The 17,827-nt window shown below is 35.4% G+C and overlaps 1 long non-coding RNA gene across 1 annotated transcript; it reads right to left on the bottom strand.

The window, feature by feature from the left end:
* Positions 1 to 279: 279 nt before the first annotated feature.
* LOC110115187 lies at positions 280 to 16,309 on the bottom strand. Its single transcript, XR_002305304.2, has 2 exons — positions 16,129 to 16,309; positions 280 to 564 (listed from the first exon to the last, which is right to left on the bottom strand). It is a non-coding gene; the product is annotated as an uncharacterized LOC110115187 (long non-coding RNA).
* Between the last annotated feature and the right edge of the window lie 1,518 nt (positions 16,310 to 17,827).

Raw genomic sequence — 17,827 nt, 5'->3', positions numbered from 1 at the left:
TTTGGTCCTATTGAACTGAGATGTCTTGTCTTCTTTTTAAATCATGGTTCTTGTCTTCCCCTACCACCCACTAAAGTTTAGAATGTGGTTGTAAATATCACATCAAAGTGTTCCTTTATAATTAGGATGAATGTCTTTGTTTACCCAAAAAAAAAAGGATGAATGTCTTTGTGCCTAATTCCTATTTCATAACAGTACCATGAAACATTATACTTTCATACTCGAACATGAAATATTCTTAACAAATTTATAATATTATTTTCATTACTACCTTTATAATTAGTTGTATGTATACTGTATAAAGTTAATCTTTTTCATTTTGGTCTTTACAAACAGTTTCATTTTTGTTTTCATTCTCAAAATCCTCAGAGAAAGGATAGTAAAATAACTAACCTCAAAGTCATCATTTGATCATCATTTACACAGTTAATACACTATGAGTTGTGACAAACTAGTCGTAGAAATGATCCAGAAGTACCTGTAATATCTGTTCCAGTGCGTATGATCCAGATGATGTTGAGATAAAGACTGTTGGGATTGGGATTGAGACCTGCTGCCATGGATCTGTATCAGAACATAAAGGGTACTATTAAGTGCTTGAGATGGATCATGGGGGACAATAAGATTATATATAGATGCAAGAAAATGGAGTAAATAATATAAATATAAGAAAGACAGAGCAACCATCCATCCAGTCTATGCATAATGAACTTATTCGCATATTAGTATAAAATATCAAGCTGCTTATCTTCATGTATCTACTTCATTCAATCTCAGTGATGGCTTACTATGGAGAAGAAATATTGCAGGGACATCTCATTTGTTGGAGAAATTATTCTGTGCGGACATCAGACCGTTCGGAGGCGAATCAGAACTAGCAAAAATGATGTGGCGCGTTCTGATTTGCCTCCGAACGGTGTCCGTATCCGCACATAATTATTTTAAAATTTGTTGTGAGCTCAGTTGACGACAAGATCAATTTTAAGAGATATCAAAATTACATGCTACAAATTATCAGCAAATAAAAATATAAAAAAAATTGTTCAAGATCAGTGTAAATCAACAATCAATATACATCATTAGTTTGCCTTTTTTTTAATGACATCATCATCATCATCATCATCATTAGTCTTATCCAACTACTTAAGATCAATTTTAAGAATCCACTTTTCTCATTTATTCATGCTAAGTATTATTTAAGTTAAGCTTATTGTTTGCAAATAATTAGCACAACTTCTATTCATATGACATTAAGGTTTCATTTGGGACGACTTTCTTACTGCTTCTTAAATAAGCTTTCTAAAACAAAAAGTAATCACACTTCTATTAAATGCATTTTCTATTATTTTTGTATATGTCTAAATCATCAAAGTCATTATAGAACGAGTTGAAACCTAATACAACAACAACATCAAGCATTTGTCCCACTGTGTGGGGTCGGCTACATGAATCATTTTTCTCCATTGTGTCATGTCAAAAGTCAAATTCTCTTTTAAATCTAATAAATAAATATCATTTCTAATATTTTCTAACCAAATCTTTTTGTCTACCTCTACCTTTCTTAATATAAGTCAAAACTAATACCTCTATTTTCCTAATCGGGCCATCGGAAGGCCATCGTTTTTGGTGACCAAACCATCTAAGGCTACTCTATCTAATCTTATCTTCCACTGGAGCTACTCCAACTTTTTTACGTATATGCTCATTTCGTATCCTATCTCTAAGGATAAATCCACTCATGCCCCTTAGCATCCTCATCTCTACAACACTTAACTAAGTATTATGCTTCTCTGTTAATGGAACAATTATTAGGTCCTCTGACCGAATGTTGCTATAGGTTCGGCCTCCAATATCTTTACGCCACGTAGCAGCCCGAAGACCCGACCCAAACCCGTGGTAATTACGATTTTTTACGTCTCTTTTCACTAATTTGGCTGAAACGGGCGGGAAAACTTTAAAACCCGCGATTACTTTAGATGAATAAACATTTGGCCGATTAGCTTATGTACACAGAACGTTATACAGTATTTAGGGTTTACAGGTAGAAGAAAAAAAGTTTCGCGAAGCGTTTAAGGCGATGGATGAGAAGAATCCTTCTATTACTTTGGAAGAGTATGACGATTTCGACGAAACTTTTGACACTTATACTCTGCATGACGATTTTTCTTATTTTATACAAGTAATTTCTCATCCATCTTCGTCTGATCAAATCATTTTTGTTTGTACCGAACCTTCTAATAACTCCGTACTGCTCGGTATTATATGTAATAATCGGTATGTATATTTGTACCGGAAATATAATTATGATAATTTTGTAACAAGCCTTTTTATAACTAGGTACTGCTCGAGATTTATTCTTATTATTTGGAATTGGTCTTTGTACCGATATTATAATTATGAAGAACTTGTACCGAGTTTTTTGAGAACTAGGTATAACTCGGTATTTATACGTATAATTCGGTATGGATAAGTTTTTCGTATCTTTACGTCAATTCTGTTCTGTATATACCGAGATTTTAATTTTAATATCTTTGTACCGAGTTTTATTAAAATCGGAATAGTTCGGTATTTATACGTAAAACTCGGTATGCTAAGTTTTCTTATTTGTTTTCTGTCAGACTAGTTTACTATATACCGATTATAAAAACCATATGTTTGTACCGACTCGTCAGAAAACTCGGTACACTTCGGTATTTTCGTGTATTGTTAGGTAATTATTCCGTGGAACACATTCATAATATTGGAATTTTTTTTCACAGGGGGTTTACAAATCTAAGAAGGAAGCATATGTTAAATATTGCCAATACGCACATGCGCATGGCTTTAGTGTTCGGAAAGAACATCTTTCATACTGGCCTAATTCAAGGAAATTAAAATCAAAGGTTTTTGTCTGTTCCAAATCTAGATTCAAGAAGGACACAGAAAAAATTCAGAAGGTTAAATTTCGAAAATCAACTACAATAACTGGATGTCCTGCTATGGTGAGATTTTCTGTTAGTGAAGATGGAATATGGACGGTGAAAAATTCGGTAGAAACACACAACCTCATAACTAGTTGTACCAAATACTAAAAAACACCATATATCAATAGATTACATATAAAATTTTCATATATTTAATGAAAATACCGAGTTGTACCGAGTTATACCGAGTATAACTAGTTCCACCAAAACATAATTTATATATATAATACTTAGTATATTTAGTGTGCATCTCGAGATTTGATCCTAAATCACTAAATAAAGGGTTATACCGAGGTATACCTATTTGTACCGAGATGCACTAATCATCACCCGAACAAACGGAATGACAAAAAAAAACCTAGCATTAAAGAACATGAAATACTCAAATATTTTTTGTAAATATCGAGCATCTGATCTGAAAAATCCCCAGTACCGACGTGTACCGACCTATACCTAGAAACATCGAACAGCACCGAATACCGATTAGTACCGAGTTTCATCATGTGTACCGAGTTTTATAAACTACCAAAAATAATTGAATTCAACATCCTGATAGTTGTCATTCCGTTTTGTATACTAAAACCGAAAGATACAAAGTTAACCCTAACCCTAAACATACTTTTTTTTATATTTCAAACGAGATAAACAATATGATAAGAAGGAAAGTTATTCGCCATTAATATCTAACCTCATGCATTTTATCAGCGAAGGTTTTCGGCCGGAGAATTCCTTCAATTTCACGGTAAATGCTAGAAAACTACGAACGAAGGAAGTGAATAGTGACAGGGAGTCGATTCGCCGTTAAAGATTTGAAATATATCCAAAAGGTAAAAGCATTTAAAAATCCGCACATGCGAGAACCCAAAATACAGCGGGTCGGGTCGGCGACTTTTCTTCATGCTACGTGGCGCTAATACATTGGTGGCCGAACGTAGAGGAACATACGTTCACCGGACCGAAAAAAAGTTCCTGTTAATGGCCAATATTCTGCACCTAAGCATCCTCATCTCTAACGAGTTGAAGCCAAATGTTTGAATTTTTTTTATCATTACAAAACCTATAAACATTTCTAATGACAAAATTAAAATTAAGAAAACATGGAGAAAAAACGGGTAAAGGTTTAAAAACACTACTACAAAAGAAAAATCGGTCAAAAAAAAAAAAGTGGTACACTGCGATGAGCTATTGTATGAGTGGATCAAACACTATATGCCCCTACTAGTTTAGGCTTTACTCCACTGATTTACCCGATAGGGTTAACTGGCATGCCCCACTTTATTCACGACTAGGGATCAGTAGGTTAGCAAAAATTAACATGGAAGGAGTTGGAGAATAGAGGAAGTGACCACAAACACAGAGTTGGAGCCTCCAAAAAGACCAACAAGGGGAGGTCGACGAGCCTCATTTACTCAATTTAAATATGGGTGGAGGATATCTACGTGGATTGGAGTTAGGTCATAAAAACAAATTTCTTTATAATGCCCCTCCTAAACAAAAGAAAAGAAAAGAAAAGAAAAGAAATCCCCGATGGGCTTGTGAAATGCTACTTGGTCTTGAGATTTCCTGTTGAAACTGTCTAGCAGATGAAATTCTGGTTGCCTGAAGTAGCGGCATCCACCAACCCCTACAACCAAGCGATCAAGATGATCCTAAGCTCCACGATTGGGTTTAAAATAGAAGGAAAATTTGTTCAACGCATTAACCTTTTACTTTGATTCCTATCAGATGAACTCCTTAGATCTCTGTTTGCAATATGAACCATAAAGAAATTGACAAAAATCATGCATTCAAATAGTTCAAAGACCATTTCGGAAAGAAAATAAAAAAGTCTCAAAATAAATTAGTTCTACGATAAGAAGATCCAGAAGACCTTCCACGTCAATAATAGAAAAATTAGTTATCTATTTATGCATCTGCAAGGCCTATGTCAGATTATACTGCACTCTGTCATGATATGTTAATCAGATCATTGCAGATGTTTTTCATAACAAATTTCAAATAGGCTGAAACATAATAATTCAGGAAGGAATAGTAACATCCAATATAATAGGGATCATGCATTTTCAGGATAGATTTCACATGAACTATTGTTTTTTTCATACAACGAGTCTTTATCCTGCTACATGGGGGCAAAGGTCTAGAGTTATAAAAATAGAATTATGTAAGCCGACTACCGTTCTAGAGTTTCTAATAGAACCTTAGAACAAGATACAAGATGAAGACACCAAAAAATTCGTAATTCGCAAGTTACTAATGCATAATTATAGTTAAATTTGTCACTTTTTGTGGGCTCCGAAAATTCACCCCCCATCTTCTTAGCAGACCCCTTTTCTTTTCCTCTTCGAATCGTTGAGGAGAGCTTTGACTTTTAAGTTCATATGCAAATTTTCATAAGGCATATTGGATTTGAATAAGACACTGCCAAGAGATTTCGCCCTCATTTTGCAAAGACTTTATGATCCGAGTTATGATTTCCTATAGGCACAATTTCGCCCTCTTTTGCAAAGACTTTATGATCTGAGTTATGATTTCCTATAGGCACAAGCCCCTACATTTAATTACCCCTCTCGATAATGCAAGAGAACTTTCGATTAAGGCTAGTCGTCAAACAAATACGAAGTATATGGCGTATAGTAGCAACATGGGTTTAGTTTTTAAAAAAAATGACCATTTGCACTAAGAGGAGGGGGGGTCCGAGCCATCTCAAGATCCCATGGTTCCGTCATCCCCAATGTGGTCTCTAGTCTACTTAGTCATAAGAGGTAGTCGACCCAACCTGACAGAAGGAACCTTGCCGGTAGCCATGGTTGCTTCGTTCAAGAGTACCTTGTAGACCTGAGATAAATATTTATCTAAGATAACAAATTTGAATTCACTTTAGCTAACAGAGGACTTTGTGCCCTATCGATTATATCCTATTGATTTATTGCTCAATGATTTGAATTCGTTGCGAAACATAAGGGCTCTAACCATAGTTATAATTTAGTTGTACTATTTGACGACAAAACCACTCAGTTCAGAGGGTCTCGATCATAACCGTTTACCTATGGTGTCATTTGGCGACGAGATCGCCAGTTAGAGGACAAGTGTCACATCCTTACTGGCAATTGACATGTCCTTACTGGCAATACACAGACTAAGAATGAATCATAGTTATATTCTCGACTAGACATTAGCTCTTTTTGAGCTGAAATAGTTTTCATATTTGTAACGAGAGCCATATCAAGATCCCATGGTTCTGTCGTCCCCTGCCAACGTTGTCTCTGGTCTACTTAGTCATAAGGGGTAGTTGACCCAACCTGACAGAAGGAACCTTGCCAGTAGCCATGGTTGCTTCGTTCAACAATACCTTGTAGACCTGAGATAGATATTTATGATGCGGACATCGTCACGAAGATCTGGTGCATCTATCACAGGAGGCGTCGTAAATCGACTGCTCTAATTTAAATTGTTATTTAAAATTTATTTTATGAATTTTAGCTATTATTTTATGTTATTTCTTGTTTCACCCCTAGGTTAATTTATTTGAGTGTTATGGCCCAATGGGCATTTTTGTAATTTTTTTATTTTCTCATGTTATGGCCTATATATAGGGCCTTAAGCTATTGTAATAGAATGATTAATGAATATGAAAATTTTGTGTTCCACACTTGTGTTCTTGAGAGAGGACGAGAGTGAGATTCCTATGGAGAGGAATCGAAGTCTTCACCAACCGCAGGATGGGACCGGGCTTGTGATTTGAGATCCCTTGGAGAGGGAAATCGTATCACCCACCAACCTTGGAGACGGCCGGGTTTGTGGTTTTATTCTTTTTCGTTATCTTTTCATTTTCTCCTTGTCGACATCCCCATCCTCCACCCAAGCCGCCGGCCACCTTTTCACAACCCGCCGGCCACCTCTTCACAACCCGCCGACCACCTCCCTCATCATCCCATTGAAGTTTCCTAATTTAGGCTGGAATGAATTTGGAAATAGTTTGAAATTCAAATTCAATTGATTTGAAATTCAAATAAACCTTCCTAAATTCCCTAACCCTATTTTAAGAAACTTTTTGAATTCATGCCTAATTAAATTTTAATTAAGAAAGGATTGAAGCAAATCTTTCCAATCTTATGCATTTAAATTAGGAAGCCTTTATTTGCTCTCACCAAATCCCAATTTCCTCTCATGCTCTGTCGCCCATCCTCTATCCTAATTGCACTAGAAAAGCTTTTCTAGTGCAGAACATAAGATTTGGCATTTACCTTCAGCTTTATCATAGCCATTAAGGCTTGACTCCTCCCTCAAATTCAGCCACTACATTTAATACACCACAAAATACAAATTCCAGAAATCAAGGCACGTGAAAATCTGGAATTAGAATTTTATTTCCCTAAGCTAATTATCACTGTTGGAAACAATTTATTGAGATTTAAATCTACCTTTCCCTATTTACCTATCTCACGTTAGCAGGAATTAGACTTATTTCCTTAATTTCATTCTTTCTTTGAAAATAATGTCAATGCCCGTAACTCCTCTTGGTTGAATTTCTCATTCATATCTTCTAAAGCATTCACTCCCTCTCAATCCCGTGGCTATTAAACTGCTATCCAGCAGTTTTTCTCACTGATTTTGGGAAATTTAAACCTCTTGCATGCTGGCAAGATTTCTGGAATTAATACCGTGCTTAATTCCCTCCCCATCCTCAATCCCGCCAGCCCCTCCATCCCCCTTGGCTTAAATCCCAAAAGTTTTTCCCGTCACCTCCCCTCCCCTTGCCTACCTGCAGGTGAAGAGCATTCTAATCTAGAGAAGGTGCAGGAAATCCCATTCAGTTTTCTATTCCTATTCACGACTTGAATTCTCCTCTCCACCTCAAATTCCACTCAGATTTCTGAGAGAAAAGACAATAAAATCTGAAGCATTTCAGATTCCCTTAAGGATTTAATTCAGGTTTTCGGGAGGGCGCTTGGAGTTCGTTCTTGCCATTACTTCCCTCCCCATTCTACATCAATTTATCTAAGGGAACAAATTTGAATTCACCTTAGCTAACAGAGGGCTTTGTGCCCTATCGATTATATCCTATTGATTTATTGCTCAATGATTTAAATTCGTTGTGAAACATAAGGGCTCTAACCATAGTTATAATTTAGTTGTACTATTTGATGACAAAACCACTCAGTTCAGAGGATCCCGGTCATAACCGTTTACCTATGGTGTCATTTGGCGACGAGACCGCCGGTTAGAGGACAAGTGTCACATCCTTACTGGCAATTGCCACGTCCTTACTGGCAATACACAGATTAAGAATGAATCATAGTTATTTATATTCTCGACTAGACATTAGCTCTTTTTGAGCTGAAATAGTTTTCAGATTTGTCCAACCCGGCAAACAGTTGCGGAGGATGGATGAATTTTACTTTACGCATTTAATAATTTACTTCATTTTAAATATTTTCATTTTGGGTGATTATTTAGGAATTTTGATTTTTTTTGGGCCTTTGGGAGACAAATGTTTGATAGTCCTGATGTAAGCAATACATAAATTAAGAATGTTTGTAGTCCTGATGTTGCCCTATCGATTATATCCTATTGATTTATTGCTCAATGATTTGAAGTCATTGGGAAACATAAGGGCTCTAACCATAGTTATAATTTAGTTGTACTATTTGACGACAAAACCACTCAGTTCAGAGGATCCCGGTCATAACTGTTTACCTATGGTGTCATTTGGCGACAAGACCGTCGGTTAGAGGACAAGTGTCACGTCTTTATTGGCAATTGCCACGTCCTTACTGGCAATACACATATTAAGAATGAATCATAGTTATATTCTCGACTATACATTAGCTCTTTTTGAGCTGAAATAGCTTTCAGATTTGTCCAACCCGACAAACAGTTGCGGAGGATGGATGAATTTTATTTTAAGTGTTTAATAATTTATTTCATTTTAAATATCTTCATTTTGGGTGATTATGTAGGAATTTTGATTTTTTATGGGCCTTTGGGAGACAAATGTTTGTAGTCCTGTTTGTAGTCTGCATTTAATAATTTATGTTGAGCTGCTTAGTGGTTGTTCAATTTTTGTGGCTTTCCTAGATTGGTTGTTCGGGTCATGTTAATGGCTTTCCCGGTTTCCCTAGTGTTGGCTGTTCGGTTCTTATCGTTGTCCCTTAGCTTTCCCGATTTCCTGGCTATTCTGGTGGGCTTCTGTCGTGCCTTTATTGTTGCCTTTTTCTTCCCTGTTATGATTGGCTGTTGGGGGCGGCTGTTTGGGTGACTTTTAGGCTCCTTTTTCTCTATTTAAAGGGGCTGATTTCTGTTGTTAAAAAAGATGGAAATGTAATGATATTTGGAGTAAAAATCTGAGGGTTTTTTTAACTTGCGAGCTAATTAAGTCCCCTTTCCCCTTCTCTTCTTATATTTATTTCTTATCTCCATGGTAACCCTTCCATTTTATCTTTCTTTTCAAATTACGAAAAATTTTAAGGTGTTTTTATGTTCTAAGATTGTGTTTGTCATGTGAGTTGTATGTGTTGTCCGTTCTATTATAAGTGGTGTTTTGTCCTAATTTATTGTTGTGTTTGTTAAAGTTATTTTGAAAGGAAGACGTATAGTTTTTTGCAACCTTAGCATCTAAAATTTGGTTGCATCAAGTCCCCTCCGGTTGAGATTTTCTATCAATACGGACATTAGAAATCTTGTTGTGTTAGATTTCTATAATGATTATTTTTTCTCTCTGTGATGTGAAGGGCAATAGATTACCCCTAAATTAGGAACGATCTGGATGCTCACAAGACTTTCTGCAGGTGTTCATGCTTATGCAGGGCTATGAAAAAGGAGCTAAATTAATAACGATTTGAGCTAATGAAATATTTTTCATGTGCTTCAAATGCTTAGGCCCTATTAATAAGAAAAGCATGGTCAAGCTTATAGATTGCTCAAAAATGAGCAAATGATTATTCTGTAATTTTTGTGATTGTGCTTTCTATATAAATTGCTTACTAACGTGCAGGAGTATAGAGTCTTTATTGTTTTAAAATGTAATTTGATTCAAAGAGTTGTGAAAGTCTGTAAAATGAGTCATTTTAATAAAAAATATTAGGGATCCAAAGAAAAAAAAAGTCCCTCGCAGGGATTTTTTTTCATTTGAATATTCTATTAGAGGATGTACCACAAGAAGATTGAAGGAAGTAGACCAATGGAATAATCGAGAGATGAAGATAAAGATTAAAATGCCTTAATCTAAGGTTTGCGTCATTCTTTAGGAGTAAAAACCAGGTTGTAAGTGGAACCTGACCACCTTTACTTTTCAGCACTTTAGATTGTATAATAAGTGACACTTGTCACATGGACTTTGAACACTTTGCCCTGGTTTATATTCTTCTTTTATGTGATTAATTGTTTACTCTATTTGCGCAATAGAAATGACATACTTTTTAGGTTTCTTTTTTGCATGTATATGCGCCTGAACTTCGTTAGGCTCTTAGATATAAAAGATTATTCTACTCGTAATTAAAAAATAAATTTCAAAAATTAAATAACATAGAAAGATAAATGACTTAAGAAAGTAAATCGGAGGCCGTCTGGGGTCGCTTGCATATTAATGAATTTTTCTTTCCTTGCTCCAGTCACTTTCCCGCCTGAGAGTGGAGTTCAGATAATCTGACTTATGAGAATGAGGTGTTGAATCTGAGGAAGCCTAGTCTTCTAAAAAATTATTTTTATAATCCTTGTTAAAATTTACAAGCATTCATGATTTGAGATATTTTTAGCAGCATGCATTGCATTAGAAACAAACTAAAATCAAAATTTAATTGCATTAGTTTTAGATACATAACATCATTCATAAGTATAAGACCACTTAGAATTTTCTCTAAATGTCGGCCTTAAATCCCAAAAAACTCAACTACTCATCTATCTTTCATAAAAACTGGACAGCATGGCTTTTACGCTTGCGTAGAGTGCAAAGGTTTACGACTGTTTTGTCCTACGAGACAGTGCGATCGTAACATTTGCATTAGAACCCCCGTGAGTAGCACATTTTGGAGGCCCACACCAGGAGGCCTTAATCCAGTCATAAATCTAGGAAGTATAGTTTTGATCCTTCCTACTTTATGAGCATATAAGCAATTCTTCAAATTTGTTTATGTACTCCGTTACTGTCTTTAGTTCATTATTTTAAAAAATTTCTCAATGAACAAAGAATCTCAATAAAATGTAATAAGAATTTTTTTAATAATAATATTTTCACTTCAGCCCATATCTAGTGGTAGTTTCTAGTTATGAGCATTCTCTGTCATTCTACACGTACCTAATAAAACTTTGTTTGGCTTGTTTGGCCCATAAGTTTTAATTTTGCAAATCTTATTGTTCTCCTGATATTGTTTGTCAATCAAAAAGTGGTTCATGTTCACTACTTAATCCGAGAGGGCTTTATGATCAATCCACCCACCATAAGTAGACGCATCCGCTTTAACTTTCCTAGTTATTTTCTCATCAACATGATAAAATCGTTGACGATGGTGATCATAATTTATTGGCATCTTCCCTATAATGTCTATCTAGATTATATATTTCCTGGTGGGTTTCATGCTCCTAATTGTCTTATGGATGAGTTCTTCATTTATGTTAGATTTGTTATCCGGTTATGAGTGTGGTTGATTAGTTTTCAATTTTCAAGACACTAATTAATTTGATATATAGTTGTGCATGATTAACCTTGTTTTGTTAATAACACGTTTAATTGATTTTGATAAATGTTTAGCTAGAAATCATCCATTGGCAATTTGTCAACTAACCCTGATAAGTCACCCCAATTCCAAGTGGCATATTGACACTAGCCTAGGTTTGATATCAATTTGATGTTGGATGGGTAAGAATCTAGGGTTTATGATGTAGTCTTAAAATATGATGCAAGATGAAAGCACCCAAAAAATACAATCTTGGAACAGCATAATTATAACAAAAAAAAAATGTTGTTTGCACTGTAAAAACAACGGACATGTTTTGTTCAATTCAAAAAAGGACTTAGCAATCGCCCAAAATATGAATTCCATAAGAAAACAGAGGTGAAAGAAATCAGCAAATAATCAAGTTCACACTTAGAGAAAAAACCTAAAATGTTTTTCACTTGATAAAATTGCAATCACTATATAAAATCATCTACTGATCAATTAAAAAAGACAACAATAATAAAAGAAATCATCCTAAGGGGAAGAACTACACCTCATGCCATTAAATTAATCCCTCTTCAGAAATAGTCATTCATACATGTTTATGAGAAAGGAAAATTGAAGTGATATTTCAATATTTATTCAATAGTTTCAGAGATTCTATTCACAGCGTACAACAACCTAACAACATAAAAAAACCTTAAACAAAGAAGTGGCAGAAGGACCCGGGCAAGTGAATAAGCGGTGAGCCGGTGACTGGTAAGGCTTTGGAAAAACTTCAGGAATTGGCAAGAGCGGTCATGGCAGCACAGTGGCCTAGCAGGAAAGCTAAGGCAGCACAGTGGAGTAGCAAGAGAGGCAAAGGTGCAGGACTAGAGTTGAAGTAACAGGCAAATAGTATGACAGGAGTGGTAGAAGTGACTTTAAGCCAAAATAAGTAAGGCAGCAACAGCAGAAGCAGGAAGACGGGACTAGCGAGAGTGTAGCATAGCGGGTGAGGGCGGCAGTAGTATTACCGGAAAGCGTGACTGTAATCACAACGCCTTCCACTTCAAACAACCTACAGAGGATGGAGTATAATATGTTATGGTTTCATATATTTTACAGCTTAAGCAGCTTAATCAAACTCTCTGAAACTGAGGGACAGGAAAAATATTAAGAACTTACAGCTTTGAGTTTGAAAACAAACCAAAGGCAGAGATCAAATAGAATAATAGTTGTGAATAACAAATATCAACCTACCTTTGAGCCAAATTGGTATGGGCTCCGAAAATTTGGCACCTAGGCCTCTCTGCATATTAGACTAGAGTTTTAATTAGTATGGGTTACGCATTTTCAGAAGTCAGATTTGATTGGAGGTAAGACACTACCTAAAGATTTCGCCATTATTTGCAAGGCCTTTCATATATGAGTAAATATTTCCCATAGACGCAAGTCCTGTAGTTAATTACCCCTCCTGGTGGCGGTAAAGCACTTTCGATTAAAATTATTCGTTGGATAGGCACTAAATACCTAGCATATGTAGCAGCAATTTTAATATTTAAGATTAAAAATATATCACATTGCACTTGAAGGGGGTGGTGAGAAAAATGATGACGAACTCGATCAAGATCTCATTGAAGCCATCCCAAATGGTCGTAGTCACTGGTCTAAATAGCCAGAAGATGTAATCAACCCAACCGGACCGAAAGATCCTGATCGACAGCTATAAATTTCTTTGTTTAATGGGGACCTTGTAGACCTAGAGTAAATATTTATCAAAATGATAAATTAAAGTTGAGCTTAGCTAACTAAAGACTTTGTGCCCTATCAAGTATACCCTATGATTCATTACTTAATTGTGTTAGCCACTGAGGAACATATAGAATCTGGCTATGACCGTAATATAATGGTACCTATATGTAACAAAATCACCCGATCAGATGACCACAATTAAAGCTTTTTACCTATGGGTCTATTTTAGGCCAAACCACCAATTAAAGGACGCATTTCATGGCTTTATTGGTAAAAGAGCTATTTGAGAATAAATCTTAGTAATATTCTAGTTTCGACATTCACTCTTTGTGAGCTAAAGTTAGTCCAAATTCAAAGCCATAGCCAAATGGTTGTGAACGGTAGATTGATTTGTTTTAAGTTTTAGATGATTGGTTTCACTTTTAATATTTGAATTTTAATAGATGTTGAGAATTGATCCATCCAATAGAGATTTACTTCCAATATAGTCCTTATCAGAGTGATTTTAAAGTCACTTTTAATAAGGTGATCATCCGAGTTAAAGCCACTTTAAAAATATTTATATTTTCCTGAAGTTTGTAGTCATTTAAAAAGATGGAGTCTACTTCAATTGAGATTTACTTTCAACATAGTTATCATTGGGGAGACATTTAGGTCATTTAAAAATATTGTATTTGCAGGTTAAGATTTTATAATTAAAAATTAACTCCCTCCTGTTGAGATTTATTTTCACCATGACTATAATTGAGGTTTTAGGCAATTTTATTTTATTATTTAAACCATGTCAACTCTGTTTATTTAACAGCAGAGGATCAGATTCAACTAATGATTTTATGATTTATTATAAGAGCATTAAGCTTGAAATTTCATTATTTATAATTTGAATAGGGCTTTGAAGGTCTAATGTGAACTTAAAAAATCAAATAATTCCATGAATTTCATAGTTGTATGCTCATATTTCTTAATTCAAATTTTATCAACTCTAGTCCTTTCAAGGAGTATGATTTAATTTGAATTCATATTTAACCTGCATCTATGTTGCACCGATATGGATACGACGGCACGGATATGACACGATACGGACACGGGACATGTCAATTCTTAAACATACATAATACGGGTACAACGCGGACACATCATTATAATTTATAAATCATACATAAAAATTAAGAATGCAATCAAAGCATAATATTTGAAATTACCAAAAAAAAATGAAAGTAACATCATTTGTAGCTTTGTATCTTATAATATCAAAATAAAAGTAAGCATTAAATGTCTAATACAACAACAAAAGCATAAACATAAATTGTCTAGCACATGAAGTTTCAAATATTCAATAGAAGGAATGATATGATTAGCTTCTTCAGTGGTTTGTCTTTCAACTTTTATATCATCTTCAATAAATATCATAGCTTTTAATTTAGGCTCATCAAGTAAAAGATTAGCAATTTATAATATTCCCATATCATCAAGAGACTCAAATCCATCTCGGAAATGAGATAACCTCGCTCGCAGCCTCGGAAGTAAATACGACGCGTCTTTTCGGATTTTTTTTTTCAACGGACACGCATATCAGATACGTGTATCCTTTTGAAATTAAATAATATTTTAAATGGATACAAAAAGTCATATCCGACACGTATCAGTGTCATATCGAAGGTGTATGTGTGCATCAACGTATCGGAAACAATGCGCCTTCATAAATAGGTGTATTGGTGCAATATAATATATGTGTACTTTTAATATAGATTCGCACGCTGCACTTGCACGCATACCTAAAAAACAAATTTTGAGTTAAATCAAATTAATTTTGACTGAGTCATCCTCCTAACAAAGCAAATTAATATTGGTTTGGAGTTGACTAAAACTTCAGTGAATGCTCAGTGAGCTTTGAGTTTCAAACATAATAAATAGCCTTGTTTAAGGGCCTTCCAGGAACAAGCATTGTGCACAGGCTGCTCAAACAATATCATATTATTTTGAGTTATATCTTGTTATATGGACCCCAAGCAGGTACAACCTGGCCAATCATAATAAGAATGTGTTATTTGATATAGGTTTACTAGGCAATGAGGGAGCATAAGAATAAACAAATATGTGAACCAAAGATTGATATTTTTAGTTTTTTACAAAATTCACAAAAATAAGAGCAACTAATGTATCCCTAAATAGTCCAAGTCACTAAATTAACCTTAATCACTCGATCAAGAATGCCAAGATTCGGGCTTCTATAATCTCCACACAATAAAGGCGAGACAATGGTGGTTCTCTCAATTCACAAACATCATATCATATTAGAATACATACTAGGCATTCTAACAAGCATGTTGAATTATGTCTAATTAGTGCAAATCTTAGAGTTTCGACATTAGGGGTTGGAAAATAGATATCATTAGGTGTCGGGAAATGAGTTGGGTTTGAGTTGGTACAAACATCATGTTGAACTGCTTCATTCAAATGAAATCGGAAATTAGATTTAACAAAATAAATTAACAAACAGTAAATAATTTTTTGCGTCAATAATTCCCTACCCAACCCTAGCAAAAAACTCATTTGCATCAACCAAATTAGGAAAAATAAATCAAATTTAATTTCTCGCCCAAACAAGTGATGGAAAACAATTTCCGATTCAATGTCTTTATCATTTTCATTTCCTCTCTATCAATCCCTTTAAACCAAACATAACCTTAAAGAGTAAGTTTATCAAATTTTTAAACAACTATCTGATCTAAAACCCACGACCAACAATCTGTAAGTTATCAGTCAATGGGGCTAACCTGTAGACCATTTTTCGTGTAAGGGAAGGACAACAGTGAAAATGGATGAGCAGACTAGGACGCCGGCGGCGAGTTCGCGGTGGACTTGGGCGGCGGAATGAATCCCAAGTTTCGCGCCAGTGAACAGAGTCTGGAGAACATCGGCAGCTACGAGGGAATAAATTTTCGGTTTTAGGCTTTCGTCGGGTTTTTTTTATGATATATAATTATTTTTATAACTTCCAAGTAAGCCTTACACAAATTTGACTTTATTTATTTCATAATATATAAAATTATCCAAATATTTCAGCTTTTCACCATAAACAAAATTGATTCCAAATGAGTTTGAACATGACTTGAATCATAGTCATCTAACTTTTACCTTCACAACAATCGATCCTACAATGCCTTCTCCAATGAGTTATGTCACGGAACAATTATTACGTCCTCCGACCAGACGTAGAGGAACGTCCGGTCAGAGGCAAATTCCGGCCAAAAAACGAGAAATACCGAGTAAATACCGAGCAATACCAAATAATAACGACGAATACCGCATGTGAAGACCCAATACCGAGCAAATACCTAGTTATACAAAAGTTGTACCGAGTTTTCCTAGAAAAAACTCGGTACAACTCGGTATTTCTCGATACAGCTCCGTATAACTCGGTATTGGTCATCACAGAGCGGTATTCCTCGTTATTATCAAATAATACCTAGCAATACCGAGCAAATACCGAGTTTTTTGGCTGGATTTTTGCCTCCGACCAGACGTTCCTCTACGTCCTTACACCGGACATAATAAAAGTTCTATGTCACGAGTCCCTCTTCTCCTCATACATTATTAACCTGCTTGAGTGAACTCTGATTGTGAAATTCTCTTTTCTTCGCACCTTATCGTCCCATAATATTTTTCCCATTGAGCTTATTTGTACATTGTTAATCGTGTGTGCCTACCTCAGCAAATTCCATTTGTGACTCCTCTTCTCCTCGAAAAATTATTAGGTCCTCCCACCTAACGTAGAGATACGTCCTCCCACCGTCAAAATCGCGCTAAAAAACGATAAATACTGAGCAAATACCGAGCAATACCAAACATAACGAGGAATATCATCATGTGAAGACCAATACCGAGTTATACCGAGCTATACCGAGCAATACAAAAAAAATACCGAGTTTTTTCTAGAAAAAACTCGATATTTTTTTGTATTGCTCGGTATAACTCGGTATTGGTCTTCACATGATGATATTCCTCGTTATTACCAAACAATACCTAGCAATACCGAGCAAAAACCGAGTTTTTTGGCGGTGGGAGGACGTATATCTACGTCAGGTGGGAGTGTGTTGTCAAAACTTGCCGAAAAAAATCTCGTCATATATTACACTTCTCTTTCGCAATGGGTGTGATATGTCATCGAAAAATTACTTGATCGGGCAGAAATCTCGAGGCGGAAATCAAGTTGGAAACTTTAAAAATTAAATCTGGGATCACTTGAACTCCGATTTCAGCAAACTTATAGTCGAACTGAGCGTATCGTAAATACTAACCCAACGACATCAAATTCAACTCGATCCGAGCCCAAATGAGTCCAAATCAAGGATCTGAAGTGCTGTTGGAAGGTTTGAACCACAATTTGGATTACCAAACGGTTTCCAAACATGACATGCTGATAGTCGAATCGAGCGGCTCTACGAGACGAATCCAACGAGCCTAAGATCGCCG

The sequence above is a fragment of the Dendrobium catenatum genome, unplaced genomic scaffold, assembly GCF_001605985.2.
Source record: "Dendrobium catenatum unplaced genomic scaffold, ASM160598v2 fragScaff_scaffold_1220, whole genome shotgun sequence".
Classification (NCBI taxonomy): Eukaryota; Viridiplantae; Streptophyta; class Magnoliopsida; order Asparagales; family Orchidaceae; genus Dendrobium; species Dendrobium catenatum.
This window is presented reverse-complemented; position numbering and strand designations above follow the sequence as displayed.